The 15,323-nt window shown below is 36.9% G+C and overlaps 1 protein-coding gene across 6 annotated transcripts in view; it reads right to left on the bottom strand.

Annotated features, from left to right (window-relative positions):
- UNC5D (unc-5 netrin receptor D) overlaps positions 1 to 15,323 on the bottom strand; it is a gene marked incomplete at both ends in the record, with an annotated part of 514,193 nt that overhangs the window by 480,427 nt on the left and 18,443 nt on the right. The window lies entirely within an intron of this gene.

Raw genomic sequence — 15,323 nt, 5'->3', positions numbered from 1 at the left:
GCAAAAACTGTCAAAACTTTTAAGACTTTCATCTATTTGACAAAATTCCAAAGCGGTATAATTTGTTCTTTAAATCTTCAACAGATTTTACTAGGTTTTCCAACAATCTCTGTCAATAAATGAAATAATTTTAATTGAATGCCATGTTAACTATATAAGATTTCAGTTATTTTCACTAAGGAAAGAGAAACTTTTCTTTCAATAGCATGTGGCTAATTATCTCTTGGTATAAAGAAATTTCAAGTAAGTTTCTAAAAAAAAAATCTCACTAAATTTGATGTTAAATGCTAACTAGTGGACTGAATGCTGAATGGACATATGTGAAGAATTTCACATAAAAAGTTATTTTTCCCTTGTGTCCCCAGAGAGCCTATTGAAAAAGCCCTACTTTTAAGGCTGGTAGAGTTGCTTTCCTACCCTATTTGTTTACATATCCATCATCTGCAGTGTCTGAGCAAATAGATCAATGAATTGGATAAACTCCAGCTTGTTCTGTAAATTTGATCTTCAAATTCTATGGCTAGCTGTTGAAGCTCATGTTTTCACCCTTCCGATGCTACTGTATCTTATAGATCACGTGACCAATGGCCTCATCCATTTCTGCCTTGACCAAAATGTGACCCACATAAGCTGAGTTTCAGAACATAAAAATCACCTCCCACTGTCTGCCAAAAATTTTCTAAAATGAATATGAGTATTCATATTAATTAAAGGGAAATCAAACTACCATGTGAACATTATTATTTGACAAATCTGTAGCATTTCTGTACTACTAGAGTAGTCTACATCTAGTACACAAGGAGTGAATATTATTTATTCTCATTTGTCAAATGAAAAAGATGCAGTCTTGCAAATTTGCCTAGAACCTTAAGGCAAGTCAGTAGTCAAATGAGTATCATCCAAGAAGACTGAAAGAATCTAAGAAAAAGATCAACCACCTAATTCCAGTTCCTAAGGAAAGGCTTTCTGTTCTGTTTGTTCTTAAATTTCCTATTTTTAAGGCTTACTATTCAAATATATTTTAAGGCATCAAGTTCAAATTTAGACATGAAGCTACTAACATATAGGTTCATTACCATCCTGATGAATGAAAAGGTACATAATTTTAAAGGATAATGGGCTACACAAACATGGCCCCCTAAAATTTGGCACACATGAACAGAAATGGGCAATTTAGTCTTTGTAAATTTAATACAATAAATGTCATATTTTAAGAACTAGCTCAGAGGGAAGTGATTCACTCTGTTCAATGGAATTTTTTTTTAGAAATTCAGTAGCAGTACTTACCTTAGTTTAGAAGGCTAAGTAGGAGGTCATCAGCTTGAAAGAAAGCTGAAGTGACCTTATATTTTAGGGTAACATGTACGGGAAGGTGCAGAGCTGTGAAAAGTTCACGTTGGAATTTTGTGAGGTACAGGATGGAGAGTGGTAAGGGATGAAACTGGCAAGACAGATTAGGTCCAAATACTACTTCCAAGGGGTATGTATTTAAAGGCAACAAGAAAGTACTTTTGATTTTTCAGAGTAATAAAATAACACAAGCATTTAAAAAAAATAGATTACTAGTAACAAAGATCAGCTAGACCATAGGATGTAGGAAGATTTGGGATGTTCTCAAAGGCCAATATGTTGAAGACAGTCCCTTAGTGGCACTTCTGAGAGGTAGTAGAACCTTTAGGGCGTAGGACCTAGTGTAAGAGGCTAGGTCACTAAGGGTGTGTCCCTGAAGGGGAAACTGGAACACGACCCCTCCTCTCTCCCCCTGCTTTCCCACAAGCTGGATATTCCTTCTCTGTCCTACGCTCCCACGATAATGTACTATGTCACCACAGACCCAAAGTAATTGGACCAAGGGACCTTAGATAAAACCTCTGAAATCGTAACACTTTCCTCTTCTTAAGTTCATTTTCTCAGGTGTTTGTCAAATGTATTTAACACAGGAAAGTAGGAAAATCTTGCTCAAGTACCTAGTATTTAAAGATTCTACCTGAAAATCAGACATACTGGCACACACCTGTGATCCTAGCAGCTGAGGCTGAGGCAGGAAGATCACAAGTTCAAGTCAAGCTGTGGCAATTTAGAATATCTTTAATCGAAATAAAAAATAAAAAGGGCTGGGGATATAGCTTAGTGTTAAAGCATCCCTCAGTTCCACCTCCAAAACAACAACAAAAAGATTCTACCTTGAAATTACAAAATGAATGTTCTATTTTTCTGCCTACAAATCAACTCATAGACACCACACTTATTTTAACCATTCTAATAAATGAAGTCACCAGATGAATAAACCTCACCATGAGGAAGACATTTGGGTGAGCAATGAAGCTGGAATCTGAGGTATTCCAACTCCCAAACCCAGAAGCTAGCTCTCTCTAATTCTCCAATGAAACCCTTCATTATTTCAATACAATCTTAGCTCCTCTGGTTTGAGTGAAGATCTGTTTCCCATGGAGTACAATGCTTCAAATTTAACTTCGCTTGGAAAGCCTATTGTTGTTCTAAGCGGGGATAGCCGTTTTTCAATAGTTAAGTAAACATTTAAATCATTTTAAATTAAACCTAATATACAAGTCCAAATATTTAAGAAGCCAGGGCTTGCTAATGGGCAAATATTTACATGATCTTTAAAACATTCAATATTCATTTAGCCAAGCATAACTGTAGTTTCCAAGACATTAGTCAATGTAAATCCATGCTAACTGGAGATGGGGAGAAATGACGCTAGAAGAAAAGAAGTTCTGATTATAATAACAGTTCTAGATTTTAATTCCCGAGATTTTATATACTATAACTGAAGAATTTACTAATGAAAAAGTTTCATCCTAATATCCTATCAGTTTCAACAGAACCAAGGAAAGCCCCCATAATATTAAAGTTTAGTATGCAGGTAGGCAAGTCTGACATCGTCCTAAAGCCCTGAACCTTCCCCTTACATCACAAAGGAAATCAGGCTCTTTGAGGTATTATTCCTACAAGCCAATCAGGAGGACCAAGAGGCCCAGACAACTACCAGAACCCACTGATTTTTTTTTTTTGCCAGCCCAGGCTTTATTCAACAACCTCATATTCTTGCTAGAGATGTATTTGACTTCAAACAGCAGAAAAAGCAGCTCAAGAGCTTAATTAAAAACAACCTCTTTCCCAAAGCTACCAGAATAATGAAAATTCTAAATGCTCCCAATTATAAAGATCTAGACAACAATAACAGAGCACTTAAGATTATTCTCAAACTTACAAAAAAATATGCCTAAAAACCAATTTTTCCCACCATTACAAAGTAACAGTCCATATTCTGAACAAGATGAGAGGCTCCATGAAATACATGCACTCACCACTTTTAAGCTGATGATATTTCCCTTAAAAGGAAGTGCATAGAGATGAGCACTGAGAGGTCTCCATTGAGGAATAGCTCTGGCTGGTGCTAGCAATAATAAACTGCTGTTTACCTTTTGGATTCTATTTATGCCACATGCACATTGTTCATCATTATTAAATGATCCTTTTTTATCTTTCTATGACAGTTACATATTTTAACAGGTGACAGTTTGCCTTTATAAGCAGCAAAACACTGGTTTATTAGTATGCTTGTGTGGCATAAAATAGAGTTCATTTTTTACTGAAATAACTGGAGGAAAGAAACATCAATTGTACAGTGTTCTGAATAGCTCAATGTGGGTATAGAAGGTACTGGCAATAAATTAAGATAGGTTTTCCTTATTTATGAGTCTTAGGTATTCCTTCACAGTTGCAACTGTGCATGAATTTTAAGTGGCCCTTTGATGGGTGAGTCCATTTGAAGCAGCACCATAAACTCTTACATAGTTGCACAATTAATCGCTACTCTGCAGTAAACTCAAGGAAGGGTATAACTCTACCACTCAGAAGACTCCCCATGGCTCCTGACCATAGCAGGTGCAAGCTGCCATTAAAGAGAATGAGACAAAGAGGGGACAGGGGAGATGATGATACCACTGAGTCACTGAAATGGCAAAGTACGTTCTTCATCAAATTAGACTCTAGTATACCTCAACCCACATTCTGTAAAGTGCCAGCATTAATTTGGGGATCATCTTGACACAAGGGTCTGAGCAGCTCTCAGTCTATGGATTAATGCTATAACCAAGGGACTCCCCCAAAGATGTATTTGGCAAATGGCATTTAGGAATCAAAACCAGCAAAGACTCCATAAGTAATTGTTCAAGTTTATATTTAATAATAAACATAAATAAAAAACCCTTCTAACAGATAATACTTTGTCGGATGTGCTTTGCAGAGGAGGCAAACAGCCCATCTCAAAGACATGCCACCTTCGGGTGTTTCCAAGGAAGCCCGGGTTAGTAGATCATTTCTATAGCTGCTTGGAGTAAGCAACTCATTGGGTAAAATATGGTCCTCCGGAATGATGGACTGCTCCGCAGGTGTCTGCTGTACAGCAAGGTGGTGCCAGGGTGAGATAATGGGCCTGGCTGGTAGCTCAGTTATTTGTCTCTCACCCGACAGGTGAACCGTTCTCTCGGCATTTTCAAGGAGACATAACTATACCTGTCACTCTGAAGGCAAAATTCACTCAGGAATAACACTGGCAAGTTCCTGATGGTTACGATTTCATTCTCAGGAGAGAGAGAATTGGATAATCAGTGCCAAAAAAGAAAACATTTGTTTTCTTAATTAAAATCTGGAAGGGAGCACTTCTTCTTTGTATCCCAGCAAAGGCCTGTGGGAAAATGATACAGACTGTTTCTTCACCAGTGAGTTAAAAAGGGAAAAATAAAACCCGGGCAACAAAGGAGCTGTTTCACTTTCGGAATATGCAGCCATCCTTGCCCTCTTGCCCTCCCTCTCTCCTCCACCTACACCAGCCCCGAGGATATGTCTTATACATGTTTTCATTATAGCACTTAAAAAAAAAAAAAAAAAGATCAGTCAGCTTTTTGCACTCTTCTCTCGCGCTAAAGTTGCTTTTGCCCTTTGAAAATATGAAAGCCCTTGAGTGATTTTATATTTTCAAAGGGTAAAAATGCTAAAGAGCACTCCTCTATTTCAGAGAGGAAGAAAAAAAGGAAATCAGTCGGCCTAAAGTGTTCACTTGGAAAAGGTAAAAATGAACTACCAGCATGATGAAGAGTAGTTACCTAGAGTAATATATATAGCACTCTAGAGTTCGTGGCTGGAAAATAACACCCAGCAGCTGCCTCTGCTGATGTGCATGGTGTCTTTTTCCACTGGAACCAACTCCTTTCCAAACCATGACCACTAGGATGTAGGTCTACCCAGCATTAACTTCTACCATGTAATACAGTATGATCTGGGTAAAACCCATGTCCCCTCCCCACCCCTTCTTACCACCGGCCAGCCCCTTCCAGCCACCTGCTTTCCTTCCTCTGAAGATTTTTCCTTGGCCTTTGGATTCGTTCCTTCCAGAAGTCCTGTCTTTTCTTCAATGCACTGGCTCCTCTTCTGCCTCTTCACCCCACTATTAGGAATTACTTCACAGAAGGGATTGGATTTCCAAACTGTCAGCTCAGAGCTAACCAACAGACACTTCTCCCAAGGATATGTATGTCTTTCCTGTCTCTGTGGAATATAAGATCTTCTTCTGATCAATGTAAGACTCCATACCCCCCAAGTAAGTCAGAGGAAGAGGGTTTCTTAAAATAAGGGGCTTTTTACTCCCTATACCACCTGGAATGTGTTCAACTTCCCAAACCTGCCCTGTATCATTCTTACTTCAGAATGGTCCCTCAGTTCAGCTCTTTCCTGTGAGTAAGCTCTCACTTGCAAGTATTGGGGGACTCCTGTCTGTGCTGCCATTAACACCTGCAATATTCCACTCCCTCCATTTCTGACACCACCATATAAAAGTTTATGCTAGCATCTTCCTCACTAGACTGAAAGATCTTTGACAGTAGTTACAACTTTTACTTCTAGATCCCTTCTTCTAGCACAGTGCCTCAAATATAGTAACAGTATTTGTTACGATGCGGATGTGAAGTATTCCCCCAAAGCTCACATGTGAGACAATGCAAGAAGGTTAGGAGGAAAAATAGTTGGATTATAAAAGTCTTAACCCAATCAGTGATTTAACCCCCTGATTAAATTAACTGATTAATAGTGGTTACTGAAGTGGTAGGGTATGGCTGGAGGAGGTGGGAATTAAGGTGTGGTTTTGGTGTATATATACTGTATCTGGAGAGTGGTGGAGTCCCTCTCAGCTTCTTGATCACCGTGATATGAGCTGCTTCCCTCTGCACAAACTCCACCATGATGTTCAGCCTCATCCAAGACCTGAGAAATGGAGCCAGCTTTCGATGGAGTAAGACCTCTGACACCCTGACCCCTCAAATAAACTTTCCCTCCTCTACAGTTGTTCAGGTCAGATCTTTTAGTCACAGCAGTGAAAAACCTAATAAAACAGTATTAAATATACATAAAATACTAAGTTCTAGATTTGGCTTGAATACTTTGCATAATATGAATATACTTAGCATATATGAGTTTACTCAATCCTCATTATTCTTCAATGTGGTTGGTACTATTACTTATTCCCATTTTACAGATGAGGAGACATACAGCTACTAAATGCTAAAAACTGAATTCTAACTCAAGTGATCTGTCTCCCAACACTGTGTTCTTTGCCACTCCTTTTCACTGCCTCCTTAAAAATTAGCAAATCACTATGACTTGAATGTTCTGTGTCCCTCCAAAATTCATATTGAAACTTAATCCCCAGAGCAACAGTGAGGTCTTCAGGAGGTGATCAGGCCACGGGAGCTCTGCCCTCACATATGGTATCAGTGTACTTACAAACCGATTGAGAGTGAGTTTTCCCCTCATGCCATTTAAGGACACAGTGTCTATCTCTTCCTCCATATGAGAATAGTAAATAATACTATTTACAAAGCAGAAAGAAAGCCCCCACCAAGGCTGGGGCTTTGATCTTGAACATACCAGTCTCCAGAACTGTGAAAAATGATTATTTTAATCAATTATCCACATTGTAACATATTTTGCTATTGTGTTAATCTGCTTTCTACTACTATAAAAAAAAAACCTGAAATAATTAACTTAAAAAGAGAAATGGTTTATTTGGCTCACAGTTTGGGGAGGTTCAGTCCATGGTTGAGTGACCCCACTGATTTTAGGCCTAGAGTGAGGTAATACTCATTGCAGGAAGCAAAGCTGCTCATCTCATAGTGGCCAAAAAGTTAAAAAAAAAAAGAGAGAGAGAGACCTAAGTTCCACAACCCTCTTCAAGGCATGTGCATCCTTCCAATGACCTAAAGACCTCTTACCAGGCCCAACCCCTTAAAGATTTCTACCACCTTCCCATAGTGATCAACCCTTTAACACATGGCCCAATGGGGGACACTTATCTAAACCATATCAATTATAGCAGGAATGGAGTTAGATACATATGTATATAATAAATTTACTTGAAAAATATATTTTTGTTGAACTTTTTTTAAAAAAAATCAGATCCATCACTTGCCATTACTTATGACTCAGGAAAATTTAGATTAATATCTTTCAATTTTATCTTCTGGTCTGCAATTTCAGTTTCCTCCCATAGAGGACTAAATAAAATAGAGTATTAATCTGACTAGTACAGTACATGACTATGTTAAATACACATTAATTCCTCTGCTCTAACACCCACCAATGGGGTTAAATCTCTTCGTGAGCTCTTAGACTGCAAATGCCCAGTTTGAAATGCAGGTTACTAATTTTACCTGAGGTTATGATTTGGCCTATAATTCATACCTCCAACTGTTATTAGCACGTATATCAATGCACGCACAATCTTTGCCCAAAGCAAGGTCACATCACGGTATAACACTAACTCCATGGAGAAGGTCTTATCATTGCAATTTGAAACTTAGTCCTCTGGATGTGTAAGAAGCATCAGGCTCTGAAACAGAAAGGGCTATGAGAGTAAGGATGCAGCCAACAGTCAGTATAAGCCCAGCAGAGTGGGCCTGTCAGACACAGTGCCCCAAAGAGTCAAATTATCACTTTTGCACTGATGAAACACCAAAGAGGGAAAGCAGGACCTTGGCTCAACAACAGTTACATATTAAGAAAATATATCACGTATAACCTGCTTGTATCAGAGACAACAAATTTTTTTTAAAAAAAAAAATTAGATGGATTCAATTTACACTTGCTCAGGGAACTCCCTATCATACCTAATAATTAAGAAGTATCTTGGAAAAGTTTCTCTGGTAAACTACAGCTGGCTATAAAAGGAGTGTTATCCCTGGAACTCATGACCATACCTTCACCTGATACTAGGAAAGAATCCTGCTTTGTTGTTAGGCTGCCTCAAGTACAAATTCCTATTCTTCTGCTGATTAGAATAAGAACCTTTGAAAAAGTATATTTGAGTTTTAATTTCCCTTTTTAACAAAATGTACACTAATATCCACCTTGTATGGTTACAGTAAGATTAAAAGTCTGTACACATTAAGCATCTAACACAATGAGTGCACAGAGCAGACATTCATATTATCAGACATAACTATCAAGACAAAGTTCAGTTAATATGCCAGTATTAATTGTAGATTGTAACCATTCATCTATTCAATTATTCCTCGAATTACTAAAAGGTCTCAAAAGCAAATGAATGAATGTTCGGAAAACAACAAGCCCTGTCATCCAGGTGCTTTATGAGGAAAGTAGCACACATTCAACTTGCTACACAGATGTCTATTAGCTCTAAAACTAACACCATTATGCACTTATATGCCAGAAAAAATGCTTGTAGATAAGGAATTGCAAAAGTCTTCAATCTGGATATGAGTATTTAAGCTAGGAGGAAGGATGGTGGGGGAGGGATGGATGAATTGAGAACCATGTTAAGTCATGGCTTGCAAAAAAAAAAATGGTCTTCAGGTTTTTATTCTCAGCCTCAATTACTTCAGGTGCACTTTATTAATAAATCAGTTTAAGAAGAAAGTGGTGAAGGGACTTTGCAAAGACTGATCACTATAATCTTAACTAATGCATCCTGTAAAACTTCCTTAGAGTTTTTTATTTCTAACTCCCAGAAAAGGGGAGAAATACAGACTAGAACTGAAGTCTATATAATGATGTCATTTTTCTTAGTAAGATTACACTTCACCACAACTGAGACAACCTCATAAGAACACTGCATAATCTAAATATTTAGGTCCCTGTTCATACACGTAAGAGTTCATATGTCCCAATATCTGATTCATTCTGATTCTGAGACAAAATTCATATGATACCATACCAGAAATAGGAAAACTACCCTTCAAAGTTGTCTTGGGAAAGTATTAGACAAAACAAACACTTGTTCTGAATAGTGGAGTAGTTATCCAAAATCACACATTATCCCCAACTTGGGCTAAAAAAACACTGTGGGTTTGTATCCCTTTTAGCTCATTTAAGACAAATCACTGCTCTGCAACTTTTCTATAAAGCTTTCTCCAGTTGGCTATATGGCACAACAAGGGTCATGTCCATTATTACTGGCCAGTTTTTTTAAAATAACAAGTGTGTTATATTTTCTCATTCAAAGCTTTCAGGATGTGTAAAAGAATATACAAGATATTTAGCACCGGTTATCAAAAAATTAACATTCTGAATTTTAGCAAGGCTAAAATATTTGGTTGAGCACTTGGGTAACCAGCATTCCTCCTTCCCAAAGTTGGAGAACGGAGGGACCAGCAGAGATCTGCAAGTAAAAGACGCACAGAGAAATGAAAACTTCTCTGGAAGGAGTTATGTTTAGAATATTTATTTGAAATTGCTGTCTTTCATGTAGTTTCAATTTTCTTACAAAAGGTATATAGCATCTTCACAATTTGGAATGAAATACTTTCATCTAAATAAAAAAAATAAACAGACACACTCCCACTCCCCTGGACTCCTCAGTCAGGTTAATTTAATCATTAGCCTATTCCTAACTCAGAAGGTAGAGAAGAAAGTCTTACTACCTGAAAATGCTGGTATCAGTCCTGATTTCCTGCCTCGACTTCTCCATGTTATCCTACCTGGAAGCTCCCAACTGTCAATCAGTCAGGTAAAGTAGATATTGAGAGTTCACCTTCATGAATAAGATCCAAGAGTCCCAACTTACCCTTTCAGAATGCTCACTCCAATTTGGTAATCACCTCAGGAAGTTGTTTCCAGGACCATCCATTGGGGGCAAAGAGTTATTTGTGGCTTGTATCCTTTTATCTCCATTCATTTTTCTGTATTTGTTCCTTTTTTGAGTTACAAATTCAAATTTAAGGTTCCTTCTCTTCTGTTATGCAAATTCCCAACCATGTAGACTCAATTAGGGATGCTTTTTTCCTACAAAACTTCTCCAACTTGGGATCTCTGAATATACGTAACAAGTTCTTCAACTTTAACTTAGACTACTGTGATAGCAGTTAATATTTTGGAAGTACATCAGTCACATAGGTTTCTATCTTATTAGGAACAGGAGGATAATAATTTTGTCAAAAAAACTATATACATAAATGGTGGTTTGATCAAATACATTTATAAGCTCACCTGAAGGTTTTTAGTTTTTGCTTATTTGGTTTTTGCATGTAGAGTATCTTAGAAACAGAACTATACCAAATATATTCCCAAGTTAGACGATGAACAGATATGGTAGAACAGAACGCTGACTCCACCCTCAGAAGATGTGATCAAGAGTAAAAAAAAAAAAAGAAGACCTATAAAAAAGAATTAAGACATGGTCTGATTGGTTCAGTAACAGTAGTTGTGTCAGGGTATGGAGATAAAGCATTCAATAAAAAATCAATCTCTAGTGCTGAGAAGATTCATGGACAATGACACAAACAAACTGTTGGACAAAGACTGTGAACAAAGGCACAGAGGTGCAAGTCAGTAAACTGTGTTGAACAAAGACTGTGAACAAAGGACAGAGGTGCAGGTCAGTCGACTATACTTGGATAAAGCTGAGCTGTAGGTTAACTGACATTATTCTTAGCAATGAACTTGACAGGTTTAAAGTCCTCAGACCTCTCACCTATGTGTTTCTTCACTTGTTTTCTAGAATCTTCATACTGGTTCATACTTCTGGGCAGTGTTTCATAATTATGTCATTTACCAACTGAATGCATATGAAAGGTTTTCTGGAATAAGCTCAATGAATAAAGGGGGGTTCAGGGGCCCACAGAGTTGTATGAGCCTAAGCACTGCATTTAAGTTCTATATATGTCAGCATGGAATAGTGGACAAAAATAATAAGATGAGTTGGACGGTTTCAAACATTGTTGTGATTTCAATTCAATGTTTGATCAAATATCTACTAGGTAAAAGGTACTGTATTCTGTTTGGGGTATTAGAGATAAACAAAATTCCATACCTGCTTCCAAAATATTACAATATAATTGGGAGCAAAAAAAAAAAAAAAAAGAAAGAAAATACCAAAAGGCAGATACATAAAACAAAGGAAATTGTGAGGTAATTCAAAGTTCAAGGAAAGAATAATGTCCAGCTGAGTGGGGGTATCTGAGGGGTAGGAGGAAATAAAACCAAAAAGTTTGTTGAAATTGTCTTGAAGAACTTATAATACCAGACTAAATTTCCATGTATATATGAAACTGTCATAAATTACCAAGGTGACATTGCATATCCCTAGAGAAAGGAAGGGATTCTTCAATAAGTGGTACTGGGACAAGTACTCCTTCACTCAAAAGACTGAAATTAAATTCCTAATTCAAACTCTACATAGAAAAAAAAATCTGTTCCCAACGGATAAAAGGCATTAATATGAAAGATCAAAATATAAGATTTTAGAAAAAAATACCAGAGAACATCTTTAATGAAATTTAGGATTTCCTCAGCATGACACAAAAAGAACTAATCATAATGATTAATGACACTAATGACATTAAAATTAAAAATTCTAGTCCATGAGAAGATACCATAAATAATTCTACTTTATCAGAAGAGATCTAAAACTTGGAGAAGAAATTCCACACATTAACACACTGAGATACATACATCCGCATTATCCCTAACTTATAATGGATCATTTTATAATTTTTTTCACTTTATAAGAGTATGAAAGCAAGGCACATTCAGTAGTAACTGTCACTTCATTCTGATCTTCTTCTGGGCTAGGGAGAGTGCAATGTTCTCTCAGAATGCCCATCAGCCATGTGATTACAAGGGTAAACAACCAAAGCTCCAGAGGGGTCCTGTGCTGCTAAATTCTGATGCTCCGTGTTCAAATGCATTTTCAAATTTTGGTAGTTCCAACTTTTGACCAATTTGTTGGGAAGTTATTCCATCATAAGCTCAGTAACACACATATAAAACTCCAATTATTAAGTCAAACAGGAAAAAATGAGCAAAAGACTTACTTAGGTTTTTTATAAAATGTAAATGACAATTATATGAAAATATGTGTAACTTCACTAGTAATCAAGGAGATGGAAATTAACTGTTCAGATAAAAATTACTAACATTATCTGGAATAGCTAACATGTTCACATTCTAGGCCCAAGTAACCTACTCTCTGATATATGAGAAACGCTTCACAGTGTGAATGTTCTTCATAGTATATTTCATAGCAGAAATAATGTGATAACCTCCTTCAAGTTTCACGGGCAAAAAATGAGTAAATAAATTATGGTACAGTCACACAAACACTGAACTTCAGAGAACTGAGTCAGCAACAGTATACGCAATGACACAGATGAACCATGACATTGTTCTCTACCTTAAAGATCAGTGTCTTCATTTGCACACACTGAGTAAAGTATTTTTACTACGAGTTTGTATTTGACCTCATACATAGAACCACCAGCAGTCATAAACAGGACAAGAAGAGTAAAGTTTGCTTTAGAAAGCATGCCCATGCTTCATTTCCCAAGATGGCCAAGAGGCCCAAGCTGTCCCAATCTACTTCTTTCAGTCACCCAACAATAGTCCCTGGAAATTTACCTGCATGGGAAGAAGATACTCATGTCTACAACCTTTGAATACTAAAACTAATACAGATGTATTTCTCCACTCATTTTTGGGATCTTGAATGTCCCCCAGAAGCTCATGTATTAAAGTCTAGGTCCAGGGGCACTATTGGAAGGCTATAGAATCTTTGAGAGGTGGGGCCTCCAAAGAGGTCACTAGGTCACTGGGGCATGCCCTTGATGGACTGCAGGAACTCAGTCTCTTTTCTCTTTGTCTCTTTGCTCCCCAGCTTGAGATGAGTGGTTTGGCACATGCTGCTGCTATTACTTGCTGCCTCACCACAGGCCCCAAACAATGGTGCCAACCAATCATGCACCAAAACCTCCAAAACTTGAGCCAAAGTAAATCTTTTACCTTTACAAGTAAATTATCTCAGGTAATGATCACCCAAGTTTCACTGAAAATGTAAGTAAAAAAATTATGGTATAGTTATAATAGTATAGTCAAAAACTATAGGGAAGTGAATCACAATAGTACATGCAATGACACAAATGAAACATAGTACTGAAAATATTCAATACTGGAATATAATTTTCATTATTCTAACAAAAATGTGATTAATTCATGGGCCTGAGGGTTTGATGAGGGTTAAAATAAGGAATCTCCATTTCTCGACCTTATGTTCTTGTCCAGAAGAAAAACCTATAGTAACATCTCCAAACCGATGCTCCTATAAGTTTCTTCCTTATTATATAATCTCTCATATAATCTTATCTCTTTTATTAATAACACAATTTTTCTAATCTGACAGGAACGGTTTAGGTCCCCATTCGATGCCAATATTAAATTCTACCCATTCAAGTCATCGAGCTTCAACACAGAAAGATAAAGCCTGGGACAGGGGTGTGAACATGAGAACAAGAGAGGTCACCTATATCCTGTACACTTTCGATATGACAGGGACTGTCAAATATGTTCTCTAAATCTTAAAGATCAGTGACTTCATTTGTACACTCTGAGTTTCTATATTTATACACGTTTAAACAGTGGCTCTCAATATTGAATCCCCAAACTAAGAGTCTACTGAGGAACTTAAAAATACTGCTTAGAAAGAAATTAACCAAATGATGTCAAGTGTATGTCTGAAGATATTACATTGAATTCTGCTTTTATGCATAACAGTAGTGCACCAATTTAAAAAATAATTTAAAAAGCTGTCTAATTGCTCTGAGATTCAGGCTGAGGCAGATGACTGAGAACTTCAGAATTAAACTACTTCTCTTCAGAATTCAAAATAAATACATGTATTTCTAGAAAGAAGGATTATGTCAAACATTCTGTGCTCATCACGCAAACCAGTATACCGCAATAAAACTGTTTAAACATACTTTAAAATACTAAATATCAGTTTTAAGCTTTAAAAAGAAAAGTGACTGCCCGTGCAGATCCAAAGCACCTGTCTGTGACTTTCTCACCTAACCTATACGACACAACTATAGATGTTTGCCTTTTTGAGATTTTTTAAGAAATGCCTTTGGATGATAACAAAGGATTTGATTTAAAACCTGACCACCATTTCCAACAGCAAGATCCTTCACTGATTACTGCTAAAAACAGCCCTACCCTGAATATTTTGACACCGAATCTCCAAGAATCAGAAGTTTTCAACACCTCATGTGTCTAACACCTTGTAGCAAGGCGGCACTGACGTGAATAATAATCATGATAGAACTCTTAGAGTTTATAAGCTCCAGCCCAACTATAGGGATGCCTTTTTTCAAGTTTTTGTGGCCATCAGAGATATAGTATCCACTTTAAAATCAAGACATTTGGTACTGCATGAGAAGGAACTAAAGCTTTTAAAATAGTGCCCAGACACTCTGTTTGGTGTAGATTTATGGCTTTTTGAGAGTATTATTAACATGTCACTGTCAACATCAAAAGCATTCTTCAAAGAAGCACAAGTCAAGTTGCACATTAAAAATCTATTCCACCTAGTGTCCTGTGAGCAACCAACCCCTGTGAACATGTAAGTGACAGTTACCTCAACCAGGGCTCAGATACCATTTTCACTGAAAGTCTTACCTTCTCACCACAAGTGAACACCAGATTTAATGAGGGAGAAATTAGAAAGTAATTTATATATCCTGATAAGATTTAGTGGCTTGTAGCAAGTACCATTCTAAAATTATTTCCTTTTAGTAAAATATAAGGTTCACTATTCTAACTCACAGCACTAACATCACATACTATTAGTGACAATACATTCCTGTCAATAGTTTTTTTTTAAATCATTATATTGAAAAGATATTTAGGATCTACTCAGATTCATATTAAAATATTTATTGTCAAGGATATAGAAGTTATTAGAACAAAAGCTTAAGACTCACTCTTAATTTCACCCAAATGCAAAACAATCTTAT

Source organism: Spermophilus citellus (assembly GCF_964194105.1).
Source record: "Spermophilus citellus genome assembly, chromosome: 16".
In the NCBI taxonomy this organism is placed as follows: domain Eukaryota; kingdom Metazoa; phylum Chordata; class Mammalia; order Rodentia; family Sciuridae; genus Spermophilus; species Spermophilus citellus.
This window is presented reverse-complemented; position numbering and strand designations above follow the sequence as displayed.